At 48.4% G+C, this 23,217-nt stretch overlaps 1 long non-coding RNA gene across 2 annotated transcripts in view; it reads right to left on the bottom strand.

Moving 5' to 3' along the window:
* Positions 1-23,217, bottom strand: part of LOC102166684 (uncharacterized) — a 411,372-nt gene that overhangs the window by 4,822 nt on the left and 383,333 nt on the right. Inside the window, exons 7-8 of one of the 2 annotated variants that reach the window (XR_014833427.1) lie at positions 22,014-22,079; positions 19,003-21,763 (exon numbers count right to left, since the gene is read on the bottom strand). The exons of the other annotated variant lie outside the window; for it this stretch is intronic. This is a non-coding gene — a long non-coding RNA (uncharacterized LOC102166684). Of the gene's footprint in view, positions 1-19,002; positions 21,764-22,013; positions 22,080-23,217 lie in introns of those variants that run through there. 2 annotated transcript variants of the gene reach the window in all.

The following is a 23,217-nucleotide window of genomic DNA, read 5'->3' as shown; positions in this document are numbered from 1 at the left end:
GTGCTGCCATGAACTGTGGTGTAGGTTGCAGACACAGCTCGGATCTGGTGTGGCTGTGGTGTAGGCTGGAAGCTACAGTTCCGATTCGACCCCTAGGCTGAGAACCTCCACATGCCATGGGAGCGGCCCTAAAAATGACAAAGCCAAACCAAAACAAAAAAAGCATTTTTACAACTTTCATGCAATTAGTCTTTTCTCGCTTGTTCAAAGTGGTTTGAGTTAATAAAAACGAAAACATTTAAATGTATACCATGAAGTCTTCCGGTGGTAGAGGCGAGAATTTCCAAGGATAAGTATACCTACCAAAGAGAGAAGTTGCTCCAATAAGGCAAGGTTCTCTCAAAACCAGTAGAGCAGTTACGAGGGAGAACACAGTACGATGAACCTTTAGCTATAAGGACTTTAAGCAGGAATGGAAAATCCTTGGAAACAACAGATATGTGGGTACCACCCATTGGTCACCTGCCTTCATCCTAACGGATGATTTGCAAAATCCTTAACCTCTCATTTTCCATCTGCATGAGTCACAGGGAAATTTGCCATTTCTCAGAAATGAAATTTGTGAATTATACTATAGCTCAGCATGCTTAACAGCTACTCACAGCTTCAATTTTTTTGGATGATACCAAAGTAGAATCAATCAATTAAGGAAAATCCTGACTCATTCCAAAAAGGATTTGGGGCCGCTGAAATGAAAGGTACATCATGAAAGACCAGTGCTGAGATTAAGAGAATACAAGACAAAGGGAAAGGGAAGTCAGTAGTGGCACCAACACACAAAAAATACCATGACGTCCTGCACAGCTGTTCAAAGTGAGTGAAAAAACAGGGCCCATTGTTTCTTATTAAAGCAAAGAGGGTGTGGCCAATTATGGAGTCACGATATTCAAAACTTAAAATACAAAGGTCAAATTAAATTCACCAACAACATCAGAAGTCTTCATGTCAATGATCTCCAAGAAAAGATGAAAATAATCTGTGCTAAATTAAGAAAAGAATGACTTTCATGAACCTAATTACAAGATAAATCACATCCATTTGAACTTAAGTCTGGCTTTCATGGTTATAGACTTCAGGAAACTGCTGGCTTGTAAATATCTTTCAAAACTAATACTGAAGCGATTGACACAGAGTATCTCTAAAAAGCCATCCAAGTTAACACCTTGAGGGCCCAACAGGTGGCTGAGTGCCCAAGATACACCAGCTCACCTTCACTTCCACACCTTCTGCAGACTCTCTAGAAGTGGCATTTCTACTTTTAAACATTCAAAGAAATAACGTTCAAGAAAACATGTCTTCCGTCTCAAGCTTCTAAACTACAGGTTATGGGGCTGCCCCTGGCCACCTGAGTGTTGACTGTGAAACCACAGGGACCTCTTAAAAAGTGAGTTCCTATTCTGGGGTCCCAGACATTGACCCTGAGGTAGGATTACAGATGTCATGTGTTTCTGGGGGCAGCTGTCTAGGACAGCCACCCTGGCCCCAGGTGGCTACTCAGTACATGCACTGTACTCCATCTGATTAGACTTGGGCTGTAAGAATAAGATGCCCACAGGAGCTCAAAGATTTATTACAAAAATAGCTATTGACAATTAATTTCCTTTCCTTTTTATTTATGGGTCTACTTGAAAACCTGAAGGATTTCCCACCCTGGTGAAGTGGGTTAGGAATCCAACTGCAGTGGCTTGGGTTGTAGTGGAGGCACAGGTTTGATCCCTGGTCTGGGGCAGTGAGTTAAAGGATCTGATGTTGCTGCAGCTGCAGCTTGGATTCAACCCCAGGGCCAGGAACTTCTATATGTTGCAGGTATGGCCATAAAAAAAAATCTGTCTTCTATTAGACAACACTGGTCCAGAGCTAAAGTCAGGGTCACACCTGGCTCTTCCGCCCAGAGTACAAAACTCCCAGCCTATGACTCTGGTGACTGGCATATCAATAGAGGACACACACACCTCACTCTAAATCTCCAACCCAGTGATGGTTATCATTATTAACATAATTTTAACAATTCCTCTTCTTCTGTGTGCCTTTAGTGTATGTTTAGTACATTTAAATAATTTGGATAAAGAGGCATATACTTTTTGTATCTTTGAAAAAATTAAATCATGAAATTCCATTTCCTCCTCCAATACTAGCTTTATTTTTTAAAATTGCTTTTCCTTTTTTTCTCCAATATTTAAAAGCAGTGTCTTCTGAAAAAATTTATTGGAGTATAGCTGACACACAATACTGTGTTAGTTTGAGGTGTTCAGTAAAGTGACTCTGTTATACATAGACATGTATACATTCTTTTTCAGATTCTTTTCCCATAGAGGTTCTTTCAGAATATTGAGAAGATTTCCCTGTGCTGTCCAGGAGGTCCTTGTTACTTGCCAATTTGATTTACAATAAAAGCTAAAAATTTATATAAAATTATTAATGCTAGGATAGCATTCCAACCATGTAAATGCCATACTTTATTTACGTAGATTTCTATCATTTGACATTTAAATCATGTTGCATGAATCTAGTATAAATAATACTATGATCAACATCTTTCCACAGAAGCTTTTGTAGAGCTTAAATTTTTCCTTTAGTATAGATTCCTAACAACTGCATCGAGAGGTAAAACACTTTAAAGGCTCCTGATACATGTTGCCAAATGGCTTAGCAGAAGATTTTTATCCATCAGCAGTATCTGAGCATCTGTTTAATTGCTCTCATACCAGGGCTGAATACCTTGGTTTTTAAATAGCTTCCTTTGGATTAGAAAAATGACAAGTCATCAATGTTCAATTTTCATTTCTTTGATTGTTATTGAAATTGAATTTTTAAATATTTATCATATTTTTTCCATTTCTTTCTGATCTACTCTTTTTGTCCCTTTGTTTACTTTTCTGGTGGGATGTTGTATATTACTTACTAATATAAAAAGTCTGCATATATTAAAGTATTAATTATCTGTTACTATATGTAAATCTTTTGCCAGTTTGTCATTGAAAATTTTGTTTTATATTTGTTCTTTAAAAAATTTTTGGCCACACCCACAGAATGTGGAAATTTCTAGGCAAGGGGTCAAACCCCAGCCCCCATAAAACTCCTGTTTTATATTTCTTATGTCTATAGATTATTTATAGTCATGTGTTAAGTGTCTGTTTGTCCTCTACTCTGGGTTTCCTTCCATCGATTTCATACAGAGCCTGGTTAAATACTCGTGTATGTTTTTCTATCTTGTTAAAGTTTTCACTTTTCACACTTGAATTTCACTTTCACTTTGTCTGACATTAATGTTGGTTTATGGCAGAAGGCAGTGGTGAGTTGCTAGAGGTTTAACCACTATCTCTTTGGGAGAAAAAGCCTTGAGTAGAAAAGGTTGCCAATTTCTATGGTGTAAATTCTCTCGTATGGCCCATTTCAAGCTGTCACTGAATTCAGAGAAGGGAAAGGCTGTGTACTGTTAGCTCAGCCTCCAGCACAGCACTGGATAAATAAGAATTTCCTCCAAAAGGTGAATTTTCCCAGTCTCTTTATTGACTACATATCCCCTCCCCTTTTACTGTAGGATGTATTTTAACATATTTCCTGGAGTGATTTAGTTCCATTTATTCCACACCTTGGATATACTGGTAGCTCAGTTAGTCATTGTTGAGTGAATGACCCATCTGTTGATCTGTCTTTGGATTTGATATTATAGGTATTTTGTTCCATTAATGTTCACTCAAGAGATTTTTGGTGGGATTAGCCTCCCAACCACATGAGTCACCATAACAAGTTTTTGAAATATTTTTGTTACTATTGCTTCAATATATTTATTTACTTATTTTTCTCTTGTTTTTCTCTTTTTTCTTTTTCTTTCTTTTTTAGGGATGCTCCTGTGGCATATGGAAGTTCCCAGGCTAGGAGTCGAATCAGAGCTGCAGCTGCTAGCCTACACCACAGCCACAGCCACACTGGATCCTTAACCCACTGAGCGAGGCCAGGGATCAAATCTACATTCTCATGGATACTAGTTGGGTTTTAACCCATGGAGCCACAACAGGAACTCTGAGAATATATGTTTCTTATTGAGGCGGGGGGTGGGGGGAGATGGAGCGGGGGTTTGGGATTGGCATGTGCACACTGAGGTACATGGAATGACTGGCCAACAGGCACCTGCTGTATAGCCCAGAGAACTCTACCCAATATTCTGTGATGACCCACGTGGGGAAAGAATCTGAGAAAGAATGGATGTGTGTACATGTATAACAGAATCACTGTTGCACAGCAGAAATGACCACAACATTGTAAATCAATGAAACTTTAAAATATGAAAAAAAAAAAATTGAGGCTTGGTCAAAACGTAGCTTCTCTCAAGATAAGACCAGGCTTTCCAAGGCAGCATCTATGAACGTCAGTCAGTGCTGCATGCATTCTTTTGACGCCCTTGTTGTAAGGGCCGTGAAGCAGGGTATTAGAATGTTTACAGGGCCTGTGTGGGGCCACGTGGTTTTTGGCATTCCTAAGTCCCATCTTCCATCACAGCGCATCCGGTGCGTCTCACGGGCTCATCCTGTCTGTCCCCCCAAAATGACATACACACTTGCCACGGCGAAAGAGCTTCAAGAAAAGTGTTCCAGTGACAAAATCGTACACACGCTCATAAATAAGTCAATGAGAAATTTAATTACTCAATTAAACAGCTCAGTGGAGCCTAGGAGGACTTTTAAAGTGCATTGGGATTGCTCCTATGTATGCCTTAATTTCCTATCCATTTCGCATTTTCTTCACATTGGCCGTCATAAAAAGAGACGATAATGGGAAGGAGTGATCCCGGTGGAAGGTACAAACATAAACTACGAGAGCGAAGATGGGCAACGTTTCCAAATTCCAAACCCTCTCGTTATGTCCCCAAGTAAATCAGAGCCCTGAAGTCACAGCCACGAAGCGTCTCAACACCCAAACATAGAGGCGATGAAGGGGACAGCAGAAGAGGAAGGAAGAGAATGTTCTCAGCCAAGACACAGAAGAGGCAGAAGATGAAAGCCACGTAAAGAAAAACAATTTGTGCCCCCACGGGGCGATGTGTGAGCATTGCTGCCTCGACCTTCTTAGAAGAAGAGGCAGCCCCAAGGCACGTGACCGGAAGTTGGAGGAGAAGCTGCTGCAGAATAAAGATGCCAACGATTCCCCTGAGAACGGATAAGCAATGGGGTCCTGCTGGGCAGCACCAGGAACTTGATCAGGTCTCCTGGGGTAGAACAGGATGGAAGACCGTGTGAGAAAGGGAATGTAAGTACATATATGACTGGGTCACGGTGCCGTACAGCAGAAATGGACACAACCCAGTAGACCCACTCTCTGTAGCGTGTTTTTTAAGATACAAGAATAAAGCAGAAAACCTCAGGCTGTTTGTACCTTTTGGGGTGTCTGTTGCATTGGTTGACGTCTGATAGCTTGTCATTGACTGTGACGTTCTCCTTCTAAATCAAGATTCCCATCCTTTGAGTTTCATGTCTGTAGCATTTTTTTTTAAAGGATGCCCCAGTCTCCATAAGCCTTGGGCCACGTAAAGCTCAGGTCTTTCCCGCTAAGAGGCGCGAACGCTTGTAAACACTTTCCTGCTTCTTACTTCACTTACGGAGGATGCTCTCTGCCATCACAGAGCCCGAGGCCAGCTCCGGTGTCCCCATTTGGCTTCCTGTCCAGCCCGTCCTTCTGCTGCCTGACGGCCCCACCCTCCTCTGTACTCACGTCCCTCGGGCTCTCGTCCGGGAGGCTGGACCGGAGGAGGCCGGGAAGAGGAGCGACAGATGGGCTTTAAGACCATGCAAACCGTCCCCTTTCATCCGTCGTTCAGCCCTTTCGTGTCCTTCGTTAGCTCTTTGCTTCTGGTACCACACCTCGAGTTGCCCTCCAGGCTACATCAATCGCGTCCCACGGTCCAGCACCCAGTGTCTGAGGCACCACATTGTTTTTGACTCTGGGAATTCAGAATCCCTGAAGGGGAGTGGGGGAGAGACGGGGTCCATGACGGCCCTCCGCCCAGGCTTAGCTCCTGGGCATCGCAGCAGAGGCTCAGAGGGTCCATCCTCTTCCTCCTGGAATCCAAGTCCTCGGGTCATCACACACCAACGGCCAGAACCCCCACCTCGCCTTCCCCATCCCCAAGTCCACTTTATTGCCACTTTCATCCCCTTTCTAGGCTCCGTTCAAAGGAAATGCTGCCTGCGGGCAGGACGCGGTCACATGCCTGTGGCCACACGCCAAGGGGCAGCTGGCTCACAGCCCAGGACTGGGCAGGCAGCCCTTCCCACTCTGTCCCTTGGGGCCATCCCTCCATCAGGGGCCTGATAGACGACCCCACACGGATAACTGAGAGGGCCCATCACCTGCCACCAAGACTGCATTTATTATTATTATTTTTTTAAATAGTTGTTTCCCCAATACATTTTTTTCCCTACTGTACAGCATGGTGTCCCAGTTACACATACATGTATAGATTCTTTTTTCTCACATTATCATCCTCCTTCTTAAGTGACTAGCCATAGTTCCCAGGGCTACACAGCAGGATCTCATTGCTTGTCCGTTCCAAAGGCAATAGTTTGCATCTCTTAACCCCAAACTCCCCAACCACCCCACTCCTTCCCCCTCCCCCTTGGCAACCACAAGTCTACTCTGCAAGTCCATAATTTTCTTTTCTGTGGAAAGGTTCATGTGTGCCTTATATTAGATTCCAGACAGAAGTGACATCATGTGGCATTTGTCTTTCTCTTTCTGACTTACTTCACTCAGGATGAGCATCTCTAGTTCCATCCATGTTGCTGCAAATGGCATTGCTGCATTCTTTTTTATGGCTGAGTAGTATTCCATTGTGTTCCATATCTTCCTAATCCAATGTATTCCACATCTTCCTAATCCAATCGTCTGTGGATGGACATTTGAGTTGTTTCCACGTAAGACTGCACTGAAATAGCCACCTCATATGAAAACTTGAGGACTGGGGAGGAAGGCAGACACTCAAGGCCCATGTTCTGATGTTGGAAAGAGGCAGAGGCACAGAGCGGAGTGGCTGCTGAGGCTGTGGGGAAAGAGGGGGCGACCGCTCAGGGCGACAGTGTTTCTTTCAGGAGGGATGATGGGTCCTAAAACTGCTTGGGGTGAAGGCTGCAGGACTGTGACTATGCCAAGGCCACTGAAATGTCCCCGTGAAATGCAGAAACTGTGTGGTAGGTGGGTGATGTCTCAGTAAAGCTATTTTTATAAAAGCAACCTTGGCACCAACGAGGCTCTGAGCAGAGTGACAAGAACCAGCAAAATATGCCCACTGGGGCCGGGGACTCAGGCGTCTGCAGGTGGGAGGAGCCAAAGCAAGGCCGTTCTGCCCTCCCTCTGCGAAGCCCCCCAGGGGCCTGAGGTCCCTGCTGCCACGGCGCTGTGTTGAGGGGCCCCTCCATCTAAGCTCCCTTCCTAAGTCAGACGAGTGGTGGGAGAGACCAGGGCCGGGGCTGTCACCATCACCCCCGAGCGGGCGTGCTCTCTAGCCCCCCATCCGGGGTGTCCTCCCCTCACTCTGGAGCCGCAGAGCTGAGCATGTTGTGTGTGTTGGGGGCTCCCCAAGGCGGCCTTCAAGCAGCCCTGCCACAGGTGTGTGTTCCCCTGATAGCTTCCTGTCCAGGGCCTCTGTCCATGTCTGTCCACGCGGGACACATGGAAGGAGAGGGCGGGCGGATGGACAGACGGGACGGGATGAGTCTGTCTGTCGGCAATGACCTTCAACATCCGCAGAAGACAGGGGTCGGGGGCGGGGCGCGGGGGGCTGAGGACAGTCCTGCCTCGCAGACTGGGGGCTGCTGTCCCACGTGTGACTCCGAGGGCATGGCCTCAAGCGAGGCCAGTGGCTGCAAATGGGCCCTCCCTCCTGGCCACACTCACTGCAAACAGTGGAACAAGCCAAGTTGCCTTGCTCCGGTGAGCCGGGCCTTGAAAAGAGCCCCCCACAAGCAGCCCCCCTACTACGGGCCTTTGAAATCATCACCGCTCTGTGCAAACACCCTTTGAAGCCACGTCTTGTACCTGGCGTGTCTCTAAATTCACGGCTGTTTTGGCTTCTCCGTCGCTGCTGGCCAGGAATCGCTCCCTTGACAAAGAAGTAGCTTCTTGCCATGAGCCCCCCTGGACACAGACCCTGTGCAAACCAAGCAGCGGAAGTCCGGGAGCCACGCTCCCACCCCCATGGGTCCCTCTGCCTGGAGCGCTCTTGTTGTGTCTCTGAAACGCAGCAACGTCTCCTTTAAAACTGCCCACATGGCTAAAATACAGCCAAACCCAATCTGTTCAGCAGGAGCGCTTTGCCAGGACCGGGTGTCCCCAATAAGCGCTCAGGAACTACCTGCACTTTCCGGGGCTCCTCTGTCCCTTTGACTCTGCCCAGGGTTAAAAGCAGGCCTGATGTGGGGGCGAAATGGAGAATTCCGTTTTCTTACGAGGGGCCTTCCCTGCCCCCTCTGTGATGCTTCTTTTTTTTCTTTTTTTGTCTTTTTGCCATTTCTTGGGCCATTCCCGCAGCATAGGCAGATTCCCAGGCTAGGGGTCTAATCAGAGCCATAGCCATCGGCCTACGCCAGAGCCACAGCAACGCAGGATCTGAGCCGCATCTGCAACCTATGCCACAGCTCACGGCAACGCCGGATCCTGAACCCACGGAGCAAGGCCAGGGATTGAACCCGCAACCTCATGGTTCCTAGTCAGATTTGTTAACCACTGCGCCACGATGGGAACTCCTCCATGACGCTGAGTGAGGCCCAGTGTGTGTGTGTGAGTGGGGCAGCCCAGAGGGCACATAGGGTTACTGGGGCCACGGCCAGGAGACCTACGTTGGAAGTGGCTGCACTCCCAGCTTGTCCTTCATGCTGGCCACGGGTCGGGGCTGGGGTGGGGGTGGAAGCTGAGAAGCCCCGTCCTCAAGCGCTCCTGCGGTTTGCAGCTGGAGACAGAGGGCGAGGGGCCAGGGCTCCAGGGGAGCAGCGGCTGGAAGACCCAGGTCACCCCCAGATGAGGTGTTTGGAGAAAGACGGCCGAGAGAGAAGGGGTCTTTGATGGAGACAGACGCTCGAGCTGAGATCTGCGTGGACCCTAGGGAGCCCGCCTTTGCGAAGAGGCTTCCCGCCATTCAATTATTTATATTGCTTCTCTTCAGGGACAATCCCTGTGGGAGAACCTGCTGTGTCCGGTGACCCTGCTGCGTCCAGGAACCTGGCGTGTCCGGTGCCTCTCCAGACGTAGGGTCCATCCTCAGACACAGCAGGACACGCGTCCCTCGGGGCCTTGGTGTTTTATTGAACCCAGACACATAATTAAAATCTAAGTACAGGCGATGCCAGGTGGGGCTGTGGACAGACAGGGGACACAGGCCATGGGGTGCTGTGGGGGAGGGGCCGCTGCTCTCAGGGGTCAGCGTGCGACTGACCTTCTCAGACGTCGCGTGGAGGCCCACGGACCAGGAGGGGGAGAGGGGTGGGAACAAGGCCAGGTTCTCCTGTCCTCCCGTGACCCTGAGCTCTCGCCACGTCCCTTGGGCCTGCCCCCTTCCAAACCTCAAGGGGACAATCTGATTTTTATGTATAATCAGGTGAAAATAGCTGCTTCCACATTTTGAAGCAGGATGTCCACCGTTCCCCCCTCCCACAGGGCAGGTGCTGTAATGGGATGAGGGCCGTGGGGAGGGGTCGGGCCCTGAGCAGGTTTCAGAGACCCTGTGCTGCCTGGAGGAGCAGCTCCAGCATCAGACAGAGAGGGGTCTCCTGAGAGCCCCACCTCACACCATGTGGGCGGCTGCCTCTTTGCCTACGACCAAGACCGGTCCAGAAAGGCAAAAGACACCGTGAGACCTATTCTAGAATATTTGTTCCAGAAACGGTCTGTGGCATAATGCCACGCTTGCCCTTAAAATTCACATCCAGGAACGTTTCATCTTGCCCCTCCCTGGCAGGCTGGCACTGTGTTAAGAGGACCTGTTGTGGTTCTTTTCTTAGGATGAGTCAGGAAATTTCAGGCGTGGAGGGAACCCTGGGGAGGGCCCCCCTTTGTGGATGAAGAGGCTGAGCCCCTGTGGCCTTGGGGGTGCCAACTGGGAAAGGGACCGTGGCCAGGCTCTTTGGATTCCTCATTTCATTTGCTTCTGATTATAGCAATTTTAATCAGGGGGCACTCTATGTTTCTTTTGGGAAAAAGAAACTTCATGCCAACACCGTGCTGTTTTTTCACTGAATTATAGGGAAACGCCAGGACTTTTTAGAGCTCGGTGGCCTGGGAATGACAGGGTCTCTGTGCCGTCTAGGGGTCCAGCCATCTCCGCCACCCCACGGACAGGGAAACGGAGGCACAGAGACCTTAAGCATCGTGGGCTGGTTGTCAGAAGAGCTGGGATGGAGACTGAACCCCCTCCATCAGGGATTTCTGCTCTGCGACCTCCTGCCGGTTCTGCGGCCTCTTTCGGCCAAAGAGGGAGTCGGCGGTCAAGGGCGGAAGGCTGGAAACCTGTGTCTCGCTTTGTTGTGCACCTTGCGGCTTGATCTCTCCCGAGCGAGTAGAATGAAAGGAAGACCCTGATGCCTTCAAGCATCACTTAATAGATGCCTGAGAGGCTCTGGTCTTAGCACAAAGCCCGGCTCCGCTGCAGACAACCACAAGAAAGGAGGGGCAGGCATTGCCCTGCCCTTAATTCTGCAGCAAACACAATAGTATTTTTTCAAGGATAATGTCGGGGTAGAGCATGAGACTGCTAATTTCTTTTGGGAGACACCTGAGGAAAAGAAGAATAGAGAAGAATTTATTTTGGCAACAATTCTTGATCTCCTTTTTACAGAGAAAGTTAAAGCCGTAATTCCCCCAGGTGCAAAGGCTGTCGCCTGGAGAAAAAAAAAACTTCCTGAAAAATATATTAAATCAGAGAAAAAGATAGGCAAAAGGAAAGGGGCCTGCAGCTGGATCTACCGGCTTTCGGCTTCCTTTTTTTGAATGAGATCTGAAAAGGAGATGGCTTTCGGAAGACACTTCAATGTCAAAAATCTAAACATTGCGTGAATGGCAAACACGTGGGCAGGAAGTGATCTTTCTGGTAGGCAGGGACCTAGAGATGGGACCAGACCTTTCCTTTTCAGGGAAGGAGTCCCCAGGGAGGCTGGGCCGGGGGGCGGAGGGCTAGAGGCCTGGGCTCTGGTCTCAGCTGGGCCGCTTCCCCCTCTGGGACAGAGATTGGCGTGTCCTAAATTACCTTAGGCTCAGGATGTGCTACCTGGTAAATGGTGATGCTGGGGAAGGGGCTATCCTGGGGAGGCCGAGGATTCGGATAGAGCAGATGTGTCCTGCCTCCAGGAAGTCCTCCAGGACTTCGGATCCTGGTGCTTTGCCCTTGCCGCCATCCCCTGGATGTGCCCCCTTCGGGCCCCGTCCAACCCCATGAGCTGGAAGATGGCGTGGGATTTCCATTTAAGGTGAAACTTCTTCTGCAGTGAATCCGGCCTGCTTTGGATGCAGGGAGCAGGTGCCTTTGCCAATCGGGGAGATCCCCGTGCCAGCTCAGGCCCAGACGGCAGGCACCTGCCAGCCGGATGCTCCTTCTCCTCTCATCCAGGGGGCTGCCCCAGGCGGGCTTCCCCAAGGGCTCAGGTGCTGAGACTGGCTTCCACCCTAGGATTCTGCACGCCGGAACCAGAAAACGGAGCTGTCCCATCTCCCTGCTTTATTTCTGACGTCTCTGACTTAAAGAACTCGGGTTTCCTCAGGTTTCTGGCGGCGCCCTTGACCCATGTTCACACGGCAGGCCCTCTGTCTCCCCACCCTCTCCCTCCATGGTCCCTGGTGCTGTCACACAAGCCTAAAGACAGGCTCCAGCTACCTCAGCACTTGTCAGGGACAAGATGGGTCAGCTTGGGACATCGCTGGCCGGGAGGCTCATGCCAGGCCACCTTGGATGGGATTTTTGGTTATTCAGTGACCCAGAAATGAGGTGCCTGGACCCAGTGTCCTATGTGCCACGTGAGTTTTGGAGAATTTCAGAGAATTTTCATTTCAAATGGTGAGCTAGGCATTAGAGCCGCGAAGTAGCAATGTCCTATTTTCAGACAAATAAACCAGAATTTACATGGATGAGTCCCCTGTTCAGTTGAGTTTTCTGTCGAGGCTGCCGAAGACCAGGAGGGAGGGAGGGTGTTGGGAGAAGACCCAGGGGGCGAGTCTTCAATCCCAATGACTGACGGAGCCCACGGCAACTTGGGGACTCTGTTGGGTAAGGCGAGGGAAGGGGAGGGACCGCTGTGATCCCCGTGCTCCCTGACTCCCCCACGTTCCCCCCCAACAGCTAACAAGTTTGTATCGCCAGCTCGATATTACTACAGGTCTGCTTTGGAAGGATCTAGCAAGAATCACTGACCCAGCCCCTACCACCAGGACAGGAGCCAATGACCGAGAGAAAAACAATGACTCGAAAAGCACTTCGAAAATTCTAAAGAGCAAAGTTTCATGCCGGCAGGGCCTTCTAAGGACTTTTCTTGAGTAAGATGAGCCCTTGCAAGGTCCCCCACCAGCAGGCAGTGTGACCACTGGTGCTCTGTAGAAGGCCTCTAGGGCCACTGAGTCTTGCTCAGAGCAAGACAGGGGAGCCAGGCTCTAATTGGGGGGGGGGTGCAGCTCATGAATCATTTCTTGATTCACGATTAGAATGTTTACTGAGTGGAAATATTCCTGCTGCAAGTTTAGAAGCCAGAGGAGCAGCTCCTTACACTGGCCTTTACAGTTATTGCAAGTCACAGGGGCTGTGGCTTCGGGGGATCTTCTGAGAATAAAACATAGGCACGCTATGGGCACCCGCGTGCGACCAGCTCCAGGCTCAGCTTTCACTGCCCTGAGAACTGTCCCGTCATTATGCCAGCCAGAACCCTAGTGCCTGAAACCCGTGGATTTTTCTGCCTAAATTCTGCATTCCTTCTCCTGTGCTTCCCTGGACGGCTTCCCTGGACGGCTGCTCCAGCCAACTCCCAGGCCGGCCTTCCTTCGCCCACCCCTCCTGCCCATCCCCCTGTTCATCCTCCATAAAGCTGCTGGACGGCTCTTTCCTGCTGACACCGTAGGATGTCACTCCCTTCCTTCAAGATGCTTCAGTTGTCACCACCACCAAAGGATGGGGCCAGGACTCCAAGCCACAGAGAGCTCCTGTGCGCACACGAGCACGTTCTTCCTGGAGCTCCCTTTACCTCTGTGCTCCTGTGAGCTAGTTCTGCTCTTCTCAGACTCCGCCTGGCATGCACCGCCTCTGTCTCCTATTCCACCCATCACACCACCTTGCTAAGGCCCCCTCTTCCACTCACTCACATGCCCCGCAGATTCTCACTGGACCACGGCCATCTTGAAGGCAAGACCTCATTCACCAGCATCACCAGCAAAGCACAATGATGAATACGGGCCATGATGGTGAGCTGGGAGGCAGGTGGCCACGTATTCTGAGTTCTTCACAGCACTGAGTGGTCCTGGCCACAGAAGCAGGAGGGGAAGGGCTGTGCGTCAATTCCTGGCCAAGGAAGTGAAAGCCCGAGAACCCCCTGCCCTCTCTCCTCTAATCCGGTGAGTGTGGGTCCTTGGGGTGGCGTGGCCCCTCCCTGGTGTGATGGGGCCGGGATCCGAGCCGGAGGCTGCAGGCTGCTTTGCGGAAGGCTCCCTCCTTTTCTAGGAGGCCTGCATATGCAGGGACCGGTCCCATGTGCATAACTCTTACCTTTCAGCCAAATGGATTGAGTGAGAAGCCCAAACAGGCTGTTTACAAGCACATACAATGAAGGGACAGAAAAGGACTCAAAAGATGAATTGTGTGCATGTGTGCAGAAGAGACTAGATCATAGAATTATCGCGCACTACAAACTACGAAGAGAAATATTAAAAGGACAAAGACAATGATTTTATACTATAATGGGTTCCATTCACAGCAAAGACATAATTAGGCATGGCTCCGCATTGAATTGAAGCCTTGTCTATAAATAGATAAATTAACGTTACCAATCAAGAGATGCTGACAGAAACAAAGCGTCATGGGAGACCTGGTCCGTGTCTCTACCTGCCTTTGGTAGATGAAGCAAATGTTAAAGATAGACATTTCATAAAGAAATGAAAGAATATTTAATATAGCAATGACTACTCTGGGGAAACCATAACTTTTTGAAATGTCCATGGAAAACTGGCCAACATGCCCCAAGGATCGTGCCATAAAGAAAATCTCAAAATGGCAAAAGCAGGATGTATGCACGTGGTGTTCTCAGCCCACACATGTGGACAAAAAAGCAAAGGAAGGAAGAAGAAAAGATTAAAATAGAATGGAATAGGAGTTCCCGTCGTGGCGCAGGGGTTCACGAATCCGACTAGGAACCATGAGGTTGTGGGTTCGGTCCCTGGCCTCGCTCAGTGGGTTAAGGATCTGGCGTGGCCGTGAGCTGTGGTGTAGGTCACAGACGCGGCTCGGATCCCGCGTGGCTGTGGCTGTGGCTGTGGTGTAGGCCGGCAGCCACAGCTCCGATTGGACCCCTAGCCTGGGAGCCTCCGTATGCCGCAGGAGCGGCCCTAGAAAAGGCAAAAAGAAAAAAAAATAATATAATGGAATAATGAAAGAAGGGGGTAGGAAGAGGGAAAGAAGTGAAAAGGAAGAAAGGAAAGAGCGGAAGGAAGGGTTGGAGGGAAGGAAGGAGGATGAAAGGAAAGAAGAGGCAAAGGAATCCTGGTGAGTCAAAGTGAGAATAAAGGAAAACTGCATTGACCAGCTGTACCCTGGGCCTGGCGCAGCTGACCCCTGAGCAACACAGGTTTAAATGGTGCAGGTCACCCGAATGTGGATTTTCTTCAATAAATGCCTACGACACCACATGATCGGGGGTTGGGTCAATCTGTGGCTATGGAACCATGGATATGGGGGCTGACAGGCATCCGCGGATTTCTGTATCCACAGGGGCTCCTGAACAAATCCCCTGTAGATCCCTAGGGAGGGTGTAATGTAGACTTTAATAAATCCATAAAGTGAGAGAGAACTTTAAATGCATGAAAATTAACTACAAAAAGTAGCACATGCTAAACCCTATATGCTACCTTTGCTTATCAAAATAGATGCAAAAATCTTAAGTAAAATATTAGCAAACATTACTTTAGCACTACATCAAAAGAATAACACATAAAGTCCAAGTTAACGTTTATTTTTTAATTTATTTAATTTTTTTTTTTTTTTTTTTGCTTTTCAGGGCTGCAGCCACGGCATACGGAAGTTCCCAGGCTAGGGGTCACTCTGGAGCTACCGCTGCTGGCCCACACCACAGCCACAGCCACGGAGGATCTGAGCCACATCTGTGACCTACACCACAGCTCACAGCAATGCCAGATCCTTATTCTTCTGTGGGGGGTCAGGGGTTGAACCCGCATCCTCATGGATACCAGTTGAATTCGTTTCCATGCGCGCCACAGGAACCTCTGAAAGTTTAGTCTTATTGTGCAACATTGGTTGGTTCTATTTTAGGTACATGGTAATTAACTCAATATTCAGGTATTTCAAAAATGTGAATCATGAACTCAGTAGATGCTGAAAAAGCATCAGTTAAAAACATCCATTCCTGATTAAAATGAAAAGGAAACTCTCTTTGAAAACTGGGAATATATCTCTGACATCTGAAACGGATCTGTCTGAAAGCAGTATCTAATACCATAATTTAGAGTGAGATGTCTTATCCACTATAATAGCAAAAAAAACCCAATATAGAATTATAGATAATACAAAAATATAATACTAATAATGATAGAAATATGGTTGTGAGAGTAACTGTTATTGACAAGTCCTCTTCAAGTTCAAGACGAAGAAATAAAATAGGAAAATGAATCGAAGCGGTAAACATTGGAAAGCAAATGGGTTGAAATGTGTCACCCCAAAATTCGCACGCTGAAATCCTGACCCCCGTACCACAGAAGGTGAGCTCATTTGAAAACAGAGTCTTTGCAGATGCTCCAGTTAATATGAGGTCCTTCGGATGGACTCCAACCCAACATGACCGAGGTCCTTTTTCGAAGGGTCGACTCCGATGCAGAGTTAGACATGCGCAGAAGGAGCGCGCCAAGGAAAGAAGACGACAGACTCAGCGTGATGGTCTATAATCCAAGAAACACACAAGACTGTCTACAGCCCTCAAGAAGGCAGGAGGGGGGCCTGGAATACATGCTCCCTCCCGCCTTCAGAAGGAACTGGCCCTGCTGACAGCTAAATCTAGGGCTTCTAGCCCCCGTACGTGTGAGATGACACACTTCTGTTGTTTAAGCCACCCGTGCTGCACTAGCAAACTCTTACAGAAAGCAGAAAACGCACTGTCGTTACGTGTAAATAAACCAAATATTTTCCAAAACCTCAAAATTATCTATCAGCTAAAAACCTACTAGAACGAAGGAATGCGTTATGTGAGATGTCTAGCTATAAAAATAAGTATACAAAATGACAGCTTACATACAGGAGAGAAAGGACAAATTCGCAAATATACTAGGAAAAATATCCAATTTCCAAATGGCAAAAATGTACAATAAAAGCAAATGATCTAGTTGCTCTTCACTGAGGTGTGCGTGGAATGCATGACCTGGAGTGTTTTGCAGCAATTAGAATTCATAGGCAGCGACAAAAATAGATCTTAAAATACAATTCTATGGGAAATGAATAAGAAACTGAGTTAGACCTGTGGCAACATTTTATAGATTTAGAACACACACACACACACACACACACACACACAATGAGACCATGTACTTTGAAAGGGATACAGGTAAAGAAGAAAGTACACCTTAGAATGGTTATTTCTTTGAGAATGGTGAATAGGGACGGAAGGACTAAACAAAACAAGACCTGGGTCCTGCAAAAACCAGTGATAATAATACACCATGGATCAGAGGATGTGATTCACTCAATTTTTGCTCCAGGGGGTGCAAACAATAACAACGTATTTAATTTTAAATGTATGCAGGCCAGTCAGGTCCTAATCATACAAACAGTTTGATATTATTGCTGAACCTTGACCAAAATGTTTCATTGGGAAGAAACAGTTGATGAAAACAGATAGGGTAGATCAAAGACCGAGCTGTCATCAAGGTGGCCTTGGCTGACGTGGGAGAAAGACTAAGGCTGCTCCGCCCGCCCCCCGCCCCCCCAGTACCACAAGATGTCCTAATCCCCCAAACATATGACTATGTCACCTTACAGGGCAGAGGGGATGCTGTGGGTGTGATTAAGGGTCTTGAGAGGAGATTATCCTGGGTTATCCGGTGGGTCCAAAGTAACCAAAAGGATTTTTCTAAGAAGGAGGCAAGAGTATTAGGGAGAAAGGAGATGTAATAATCGACGGAGAGCTGAGAGAGGTGGGGGCGGGGGGGGGAGAGAGAGAGGGGAGAGGGAGAGAGAGAGGGAGGTGGGAGAGAGAAAGAGAGATGAGGGGGGAGAGAGAGGGATGGAGAAGGGAGAGAAAGAGGGAGGGAGAGAGAGGAAGAGAGAGAGGGGGGCAGGGAGGGAGAAAGACAGGTGGGGAGGGGGAGAGAGAGGGATGGGGGGAGAGAGAGGGATGGGGGGGAGAGACGGATGGGGGGAGAGAGGGAGAGTTAAAGATGCTGTGCTTTGGGCTTTGAAGATGGAGCCCGGTCTGGAGGCTGGACCAAGCCCAGAGCCTCCAGAAGTGCGGCTGCATCAGCAGCTGGATTGTAGGGTTTGTGATCCTCAGAACCACGAGACAACCGATGAGCGTTTGTTCCTTCACTTTAAAAGAGACTTAAAAGATGGAAAAAATTGGAGGTTGAAGAATGTACGGGGCAAAAGATGTTCTCATAGATGATGGATGAGACTGCCAGTTGGTATCATCTTTTCAGAAGATGGTTTGGTAAAATGTGTCGGAATTGAAAATTAGCCGAGCAAGTCCACTTCTGAGAGTTTATCTACAGGAGATGGCCAGAAAAGTGCACACGAAAATGTATGATCAACATTTTCCACATAGTATGAGATAGCCCCAAATTTGAAACAACCTAAAAGTCTAATAAAAATGTTAGTTATTTAGTACCCATTTAGACTAGAATAACAGGTAATAGCTGAAAATGAAGATACATGTCTACTTTCATTGGTATTGACAGAACGATCCATGATATATACTTTAGTAAGTAAAAGGCTACACAACAAAATACATACAATAAAGCCTTTGTACAAAATTCTAATTCACGTAAAATTCTCTGGAAAGATATTTATCAACGTGTTATTCGTAGTTTTCTCTGGTGATGTAATTTGGGACTATTTCAGTCTTCTTCCTCTTATTTTTCTGTACGATTCCTTTCTTTTTCTCGTATTTTCTTTCTTTTTCTTTTTGCAATAAACATGTCTCGTTTTTATGGTTGGTGAAAACAATAAAGATATTTTTCTTTGGGAAAAAGAAAACAAAACTGCTGAAGTCAATGAAACGTACGACAAAAGGTTGAGCCTTCATTTTTACACACATTATGAGTCATTAAGAGTCAAAAGACATAAAAAGATCATTTCCCCCCAAAGAAATACACGGTCAATAAAGATCTGAGAAAAGGCCGTCAACTTTATGAGCAATCAAATAAATGCTATAAGACAATGAATTTCCATTTTCTTCTACCCCCTATTGGTAAGGGCAAAAAAAAGAAGTGTCTTTTCATGGGTTTACAACAGCTAGCTATTTCTAAAAGTCAAATCTATTATTAAAAGATGATTTAATGTCAACACAGCTGCCCTTTAATCTTGAACTTCTTCAAATTAGCATTATTGCAGTTACCAGTTGTTTCCTAGCTAAGCACGGAGACGGCTCTCCTGAGCCTGGATGAGCAGCCTTGACCGGCAACCACAGACCTTAGCTAGGAAAGGGTTCGGGCAGTGTGCCATCCAAAAGGCCAAGATCTTGTCGGCTACTTGGATGGAATCCCACGGAGAGCTTTCTCAAGACTATTTTAATTTGATTAATTTCTCCAATTTATAAAGCTGGAAAGTTTTTTTTTTTTTTTTTAAAGCACAATTGCATTATCTCACGGAGCCTTTATAGATGTGAACCACACTCTGCATTAAAATAGCCACAATTAAAGCAAACTAAATGTCTTTGTTGGTAGGGTCTCTGCTCTGCAGCCTTTAAAAAACGCTATCTAGATACTTCATCTTTAGCAGTGGGACAGAATGTTCTGTTCATTCGAATACATACATTTATCAAAGCAGAGATGAAACTCAGCTTCAAAAAGTGACCTTGCAGTTGAGAGTTGGGTTCTGGGCCAGCAGGAAAGAGAGAATATTATTGGAATGATGGGGGGGGCTTAATAGGAAGACACTGAAACAGATTTGCAAAAAGACGCTGTGATTTCAGGGCCATCCATATTCATCCGTGCATCCTAAAACGAATTCCTCTCCCTTTTTCGCTCTCTAATGCCTGAATTCCTCGACAAGGTGACCGAAGGCGTAACATATAGAGGCTCCAAACGGGGAAGAGGCTGCGTTAGGGTCATGGAGTGTATATTGTGACTGATAGCAGGCCTTTTCCAGAATGGAAGGGCCTGGGGCCGAAGGTCATTACCACGGGAAGAAAAGATCAAAGAGAACCCAGAAGAAATGGCAGACCAGCGCTCAAGTTCATTCTGGTGAGACAGTCGCCAGTACTACAAAATGAATGGTCCGTGTGTCTGACTATGTAGCCGGGTAGGGGCCACCACTGCTCACTTATCTATGTGAATACCCACAGATTATGCATCTATCTTCATCTTTGAGAACAAAGACGACTCTCTCGTGTAGAGAGCAGAAGTTCCATTTTAACAGAAACCCAATAATCCCAAGCAACGAATTAGCCAGATTTCTCCGTTTTTCTTGTACAATTCTGTACATAAAGGACAAATGTCGAGTTCCCGCTGTGGCACCACAGGATCAGAGGTGGCGTCTCGGCAGCACTGGGATGCGGGTTCAATCTCCAGCTCGGCACAGCAGGTTAAGGATCCAGCATTGCCACAGCTGTGGTGTAGGTTGAAGCTGCAGCTCGGATGGGATCCCTGGCCCGGGGAACTCCAGATGCTGCAGGGCAGCACTCCCCTCCCCCAAAAAAGAAAAAAAAAAAAGGACCAATGTCAAATATTGAAAGGCAAATGAGCAAACTAGTCCATATAAGAATTCTACAAAGTATCCTACGCAACACCTAAATCTTCCTTTTCGACATAGACAAATAGCCCGACTGGTCACCGGGTGAGATCGGAGACTTGGCGATGGGCTTAAGATTTCAGTTTCCTCCACCAGATCTTTTCACCAAGGGACAGAGACACATTTTAGAAAACATTCAACAAGACCTCTATCCCGAACCCCTTCCCCAAAGTCTTTTTGGCAAGAGCTCGGGTCATGAGCGGACAACAAATTTAAATTCTAAAGCAAATTCAGTGTGTTCACTTATATAAGGTTCCATTAGAGGCATATTTGAAAAACATAACTCAAGGAGTTCCTGTCGTGGTACAGTGGTTAACGAATCTGACTGGGAACCATGAGGTCGCAGGTTCGATTCCTGGCCTCGCTCAGTGGGTTGGGATCGATCCAGCATTGCCATGAGCTGTGGTGTGGGTCACAGACATGGCTTGGATCCCATGTTGCTGTGGCTGTGGCTGTGGCTGGCAGCTACAGCTCCAATTAGATTCCTAGCCTGGGAACCTCCATATGCCAGGGGAACTGCCCTAGAAAAGGCAAAAAGACAAAAAAGAAAAAGAAAAATATAACTCAACAACCCTCAGCTTCGGAAAACCATTAGGCCTCTCAGATTTCAAGATTTGGACATGACACCAAAAAAAAAAAAAAAAAAAGAGAGAGAAGGAAATTAAAGTAAAATACAAAATGTGAATAGTCCTATAACTTTGAATTTAAAAAATACATTGAAGATGAAGAACTACTGAAAAACTAATCATCACTTTTGAACCCTTAAGATGGAGTTAAGATGCTGGGCCACAACTAGTGAGCTTGGCGAGGGCTCAATTCTGGATGGTGGATCCATCCAGCTTAGACAAGGTCAGAGGCAGGAAGGACCTCAGGACTCATCTACACGGGATCTGCAGGCTCATCCACAGGAAATCTAGAGGCCAGTGTAGACAGAACCTGCTTGAGATCTTGGCCTTCCATTTCTTGCTCCAGCAAGATGTTCTTTCTTCTGTGAGCCAGAACCCGTCACTCTCTAAGTGCCACTGCTGGCCCTAGGTCTGATCACTCAGCACAGGTCCTGCCCTGACAGTGAGGCGGGCTGTCCTGTCTCCCTGCTCACTCCTCCGGGTGAGCATCTTCATCCGCTGCTGCCCACTGGCCTCCAAAGTGGTGCCCAGACCTGAGACGTATTCGTGCAGAACCATCTCTTGAGCTCAGAGAGGAGACAGACTGTGGCCCTCCCGCCCTCGTCCCAGACCAGCTCATCAGCCCATCAGCGAAGGGCCGCTGTGCGCCGACACCTCCACTGAGATGCAGCAAACGTGGAAGGGGAGGGTCCGGTGTCCCCAGGAGCCGGTGGGGCGCGGAAGGAGTGAGGGGTGATTTCATCCACTTCGTCTCTGGTGAGGATTTGCTTCCGATGCTCCCAGCTGTTCAGTACCTGGGGAACAGGGTGCCGCTGGTGTGACTCCTCCGGGGAAGAGAGTCCAGGAGCTGTCACCTCAGATCCAAATTCAATCCGGGCTCAGGCGGCTTGAGCGTTTTATGACGTGTGTGGGCAGGTGTTGGTGGACGCAGGCCCTTCCCATTAAAAGCATCCTGAAAACCGGACAGAGAATATGGCTGCGGAGCGAATGCAGGTACATCCTGCGACAACGGCGCATTTATGCAGGCGGAGCTGACATAGGGAGACAAATATTAACAAACATCAAGGCGGGAAGGCTGGGAGGGAGCACGGAGACCCTGCTGTGGGGTTTTCTCCTTGGTGCCAACTTTTATTTCTCTTTTGGCCAGACCCTGGCCATGTGGGGGGGCCCTCTGCGTTGCCGCCTTGCATCCCCGAACTGACCTTAAGCAGCGACTTGGAGCCCAAAGTAGAGAAGCAGCGGGATTCAGCATAGTAACGTCACATTAGCTGAAAGTATAAACACAAGCCCATAAATCCCTTAAACCCTCCACCCTGAAAGTTTCCCATAAGAGCCTGTTAGCCTAATAGTGTCACGAAAACCCTCCCACAGGCCCTGGGCTCGTGGGACCTACACGGACAGATGCTGGACTCCAGGCCAAGGGGGCCTCTGGCCAGTGGGAAGACGGCTGGATTTAAGGAAGGGCTTGGGTACAGGTGGTGGTTTTGGAAGGAGGGCTCAGGAAACGAGTTAAGGATGGGGCCGGTGAGGTGCAGGAGGATGCTGCGGGCGGGGGCAGCAGCGGGAAGCACCAGAGGACTGGGGAGAGCCTGCCGCCTGGGATGGCAGCTGCCCCGCACCCCCTGAGATGGCTCCCTGGGTGCCGGAGGAAGCCCGAGGCTGGTGGTGGTCAGTGCCCTCCCCAGTCTGATGGCCTGATCGGAGGGGAGGGGCCCAAGGGACATGGGGTGTCCAGAATGATGAGAAACATCCCACGTCCAAAAGCAAGTCTCCTCCCTCAGCTTCACCAGACTCCGCCCCGGGATGCGGGTGGCCTGCTGGCCCCAGTAAGGACCTGCCCAGGGACAGACTGGAGGGGGCTGCAGCCAGGAAGGATGCCGAGCCTGTCTGCTTCCGGGCCCTGTCGGCCTCACTCCAGAATCTGCAGGGCTGCTCTGTGGTCTCCTGTTTCTACCACCCTAGTGGCTCCCTGACGGTCTTGGGGCTCCTGCTCCAAGCCCCCCCCCACTTGTGTCACCGCAACTTCTTCCCAGGCCGTGCTGCTTCCCGCTGCTGCTGCCTCACTGTCCCCTCCTGCCTTCTCAGCCCTCGGGCTGGTTTACTCAGCGCTTTGTATTCGTTCTGTACTTTGACTTTTTGCTTAAAATCTGTGGTGGGTTTTGTTTTCCTGACTAGACTCCAGGAAGCTGGAAGAGGTGAAAGGGGCTGGGGCTGGGGCTGGGGCTGGGGTAAGGCTGGGCAGGTGGAGGCACACGGGGCCCGTGGACAGGGAGGGGGACCGGCTGGCATGTCAGCCCGGGTGGGGGATGGACACGGGCGGAGACGAGCAGGCTCTGGGTTTATGAGCCTCCTTCACCCATCAGCTCAGGCTGCCTGACAAGGACTAGGCTTCTCTGAACTGGACGG

This window comes from Sus scrofa, chromosome 18 (assembly GCF_054392235.1).
Source record: "Sus scrofa isolate SSC_HxYL_T2T_F1_AM1 chromosome 18, Sscrofa_HxYL_maternal_Yorkshire_Landrace_v2.0, whole genome shotgun sequence".
Lineage (NCBI taxonomy): Eukaryota > Metazoa > Chordata > Mammalia > Artiodactyla > Suidae > Sus > Sus scrofa.
The sequence above is the reverse complement of the archived record's forward strand: the minus strand, read 5'-3'. Positions and strand labels throughout refer to the sequence as shown.